The 4,790-nt window shown below is 39.0% G+C and overlaps 1 non-coding gene across 1 annotated transcript; it reads left to right on the plus strand.

The window, feature by feature from the left end:
* Positions 1 to 2,949: 2,949 nt before the first annotated feature.
* On the plus strand, positions 2,950 to 3,083 carry LOC119866493. Its single transcript, XR_005380238.1, has one exon. It is a non-coding gene; the product is annotated as a small nucleolar RNA SNORA70 (small nucleolar RNA).
* The last annotated feature ends 1,707 nt before the right edge of the window (positions 3,084 to 4,790 follow it).

A 4,790-nucleotide genomic window follows, 5' to 3' on the forward strand; every position in this document is an offset into this window, starting at 1 on the left:
GGATAATAGGTATCTCCCATCCTAATTTAAAAATCCCTTTATACATTCTAAAGTATGTAATTACCCCCTCTAAATGTGGTTTTTGGACTGGTTTACAACTAGAACTTGTTTTGTCTCAGGAGAAGTGTCAGCATTTTCATTCAAACACTGTCTCTAAGAAATTCAATTAAAATAAGAATATGGCAGGGCAAGAGGAATGTAAAGTCTTGATCACAGTCAGTTAAAACTGAAGGAAATAGCTTGGAAAGAAAATAGAAAAGTACTGTAAACATTGAAAAAATGAAATTATCTCTCTTTTAAAATTAAGATGATATACAAATAGTAAAATCTATTGCATGATAAGTTCTTAGAATTAATCAAATAAAATTTATAATAGAAACATAGAAATGCAAATTTCCAATAAATACATAAACATATACTCTTCACCAGTGAAGAGGAAAATGTAAATTAAGATAGTGGTAAAATGACTCATACTGTGAAAAGTCTAGCTGAAGATAACTGATAGCAGAAGTCCCAAATTCTTCCTTGTATGAATTTGGGAGACACGGGAAGAACCAGATCATTCTTGGCAGATGTTGACATTTCATAATTATATTGACTAATTGGCTTGAGGTAGGAAGCCTGGAGCACCCCCTCCTGCCATGACACCATGATGTGTCCCAATTTGTTCTCCATTCATGTATGCTTTTTTTTTTTTTTTTACCCTGATTAGTTTATTTTTTGGTATGCTATTCTCAAACATTAATTTAGAACTTGATGCCATTCTATAGTGTTAGTGCTGGGTAAAGATGATTTCAAACCTCTTAAGGAAGACACGGTAAGATATTTGTATGACCAGGCTGCCAAAGACATGACCTGGGAAGAATCTCCTTAAAAATATCATGACATTGGGGATCCCTGGGCCGCTCAACGGTTTAGCGCCTGCCTTTGGCCCAGGGCGCAATCCTGGAGTCCCGGGATCGAGTCCCGCGTCAGGCTCCTGGCATGGAGCCTGCTTCTCCCTCCTCCTGTGTCTCTGCCTCTCTCTCTCTCTATGTCTATCATAAATAATAAATAAATATTTAAAAAATATATCATGACAAAGAGACTCCTAACTCTGGGAAATGAACAAGGGGCAGTGGAAGGGGAGGTGGGCGGGGGGATGGGGTGACTGGATGATGATCACTGAGAAGGGCACTTGATGGGATGAGCACTGGGTGTTATACTATATGTTGGCAAATTGAACTCGAATAAAAAAATATACATAAAAAATATCATGATAAGAACTAAAGGAATTACAAAGGTGAAAAACAGATCAATGTTGATCCCTACCCTTACTCCCAAGGTAGACATGAGATAAGACTCATTTTCTAAATTATCGGAGAAAAAAATATTTTAACAGAACTAGTTTGGAATTACTTATCTATATTATTATGTTCCATTATAGAAGGAGATGGATTACATAGATGTTTACGGTAATAATCTTGTTTCAGAAATATTTAAGGAAGACAATGGCCCTTCCTAAAGCCTGATCAGGCAAAAAGAAAGTGTGAGGCCTAGGCTATGTTTCTGATGGTATCTCAGCCATTATTGTGGCCCCAATGTTTTATTTCCTATGACAGCCCTATTTCATTAGTAGCAGATTCAGTATCATTACAGATGTGAGGCTGGGAAATGATCACAATGAAACCATTACACTGTATAATTGTGTTAGCTGTTTCATTTTTTCTTCTTCTCTAAAGGCCTATCATGTGCTTGCCTCACAAAGAAAATTCATGCATCTGGGAAAATTGCAGCAGGCTGTGTTTGCCTGGGTTTACCTCTGAGATTATTTTTAACTGACTTTGGATTTTCTAGAGGATTTATGTAAACCTGAAATTGGGTAATAAAATTGTAAAACAAACCAACAAAAAAACCCAACACAGTAGGTTGGACAATTATTTCACATAAACCATTCAATTGTTGGGTGGAAGTTTGTTGGAACAAAGGATTGAAGAGTTTGGGTCTTGGCATTAAAGAAGAAAAGCAGACATGTTTGGTTTGGGGATAAAATTCTAAGTAAGTGCTCTCTCTAGCTACAAGTACAATGATTCCTATTTTTCAACAATTTATCTTACTTTGCTGAAACATTCTTTGATTTCTCCCCTACCCTCTGTGCATTTTCTTTCACAATCTGTGCCCATCAAGGCTTCAAAGCCCATTTCAACTATTTCTGAAGGAGCTATTGGATGTACCAGAAATTTAAATTTATTACGAAGGTTGTAATTTTATTCTACTACTGATGAAATGCTAAAACTAAAAATTAATAAAGTACATCCTCACTGTCAAAATAAAGAAAAAGAAAACTTAAAATGTTCATAAAGCCACTGGCGGTCATGTCAAGGGCCTCTCAATAAAATTTCACTTTGCATGTTTTGATTGCTTGGAACATCTTGGGAAAGTGCTATATATTACATTGATTTTTGTTCCACTGTAGTCTTCTATGAAATGTCATTTTACATGTGTATCTTAATTCCTATGAACTTCATTCTTTCCTGAGATACATATAGTGATGTAGTATTTGAAATACAATGACTATTATTAAGACTTAAGATTGCCAATGGTATGGCAAGCTCACTTACTTTTTTTTTTATTTATTTTTTTTTATTTATTTATTTTTTTATGATAGTCACAGAGAGAGAGAGAGAGGCAGAGATACAGGCAGAGGGAGAAGCAGGCTCCATGCACCGGGAGCCCGACGTGGGACTCCATCCCGGGTCTCCAGGATCACGCCCTGGGTCAAAGGCAGGCGCTAAACCTCTGCGCCACCCAGGGATCCCCCAAACTCACTTACTTTTTAAACTCTGTTCACACCTGAAGATTTAGTTTTCCCTCATGTTTAACATCTTGTCTGATTTTCCAATATTTACACTTTGATTTTTATTCTCAATATGTGCACTGTTCACAAACCATATAAAGAAAATGTGTCCTCTGCAGCCAATTAAGCTGACTGTGCTCTTTCCCCATGGGGGCCCAGTGTGCCAGGGCTGCAAACATTAGCCTCCTTGGTATTGTATGCAGCCTGTTGATTGTATGGGTTGCCCTAAGCAGCCTTGGAGACAGCCCTTTCCAGTGGACTTTGAGGTCTGACCTCATGCCAAATCCAATTAGGCTGCAGACAGTCATGTAGGGTGCCTTTGGAAAGCCCCAGGGCACAGTAGCCAGGGGCCACATTGGCCAAGTCATCATGTCCATCTGCACCAAGCTGCAGAACAAAGAGCATGTGATTGAGGCCCTATACAGGGCCAAGTTCAAGTTCCCTGACTGCCAGAAGATCCATAGCTCTAAGAAGTGGGGCTACACTAAGTTTAATGTGGACGGATTTGAAGACATGGTGGCTGAAAAGCAGCTCATTCCCGATGGTTGTGGTATCAAATACATCCCTAATCGTGGCTTACTGGACAAATGGTGGGCTCTGCACTCGTGACAGCCTCCACACCGCCCCCTCCCTATTCATGCCCACCAAGAAATCCTACTTCCTGTCAAAAAAAAAAAAAAAAAAAGTGTTCTTTGCCATTAATTTTCTGTGTATTAGACAGGGTCCTCCAGGGAACCTGGAAGTTAATAAGGAGTTGGTTCATGCAATTATGGAGGCTGGGATGTCTCACAATCTTCCACTTGTAAGCTGGAGACCCAGGAGAGCTGATGGTGTCCAAGTCCAAAGGTCTGAGAATCAGGGGAGCTGATGGTGTCAGTTTCAGTCAAGGGCAGGAGAAAAACAATGTCTTAGAAAAGGTCACCTTCTCCCTTCCTCTGCCTTTCATTCTATTCAGGTTCTCAACAGATTGGATAACACCCACCCATTGGAGAAGGCAATCTGCTTTGCTACAACCATTGACTCAAATTCTAATGTCACCAGGAAAAACTCTCACAGACACACTCAGAAGTAATGTTTTGCTAAATATCTCAGTACTCCATGATACAGTCAAGTCAACATCTAAAACGAAGCATCACATTCTGTTAATTTACACATTTACACAATACTACTATTTAGATTCCCTGTGCTTATGACAGCAATACCATCCTGGCACATATCTCTTCTTTTCTCCTTGTCCCTCCAGACTATTCAGAGGGACTTTTTTTTTTTTTAACTTAAGTCAAGTTATACCACTTTTTGGCTCATAACCCTATAATTGTTCTCCATTTCAATGTGACAAAAGCCAGTCCTTAAAATTGCCTTCAGGTCCCCACATGATCTAGCCACCTAGTTTCCTCCTTTCCCCTGACCCTTCTTCCCTCTCTGCTTCTCTGAGGCCTCTTTGGTATGATTCATAGTCCACTTACTCTTGATTACTGTAACCATAATTATACCTCTGCCTGTAATGCTGTTCCCAACATAGTCACATGGCTTATTCCCCAACAACGTTCTCCAACTGATTTCAAAATCCATTGATGATTCCTGACTGAAACAATTGTTAAAATTAGAGATCAATGCAAAGCCACAATTTGATAATTCTGTCATTTCTTGCATATTTAGCAGCTTGCATTTTCCAGGAAGAAGAGCCCCCATGTCCTCCCCCCACCCATATTTTGAGTAACTTAATGGACTCTAGATTCTGTTTTTAATTAAATGTTTTATAATTCATTGTTGGCTTTTTTTGTGCTTAAATTTCCCTATATTTGGCTAGTATGACTCTCTTCGAGTTGATTCCCTCATCCATTTGTTCAGTTTTTGAACATGTCTTTGCTTTCTGCACAAAATAAGATGGTCTGGGCTTGCCATATACCTTCCCTGTGTCAGACCTACAATTGCCCATTTCTCCAAGAACCTC

Source organism: Canis lupus, chromosome 27 (genome assembly GCF_011100685.1).
Source record: "Canis lupus familiaris isolate Mischka breed German Shepherd chromosome 27, alternate assembly UU_Cfam_GSD_1.0, whole genome shotgun sequence".
Classification (NCBI taxonomy): domain Eukaryota; kingdom Metazoa; phylum Chordata; class Mammalia; order Carnivora; family Canidae; genus Canis; species Canis lupus.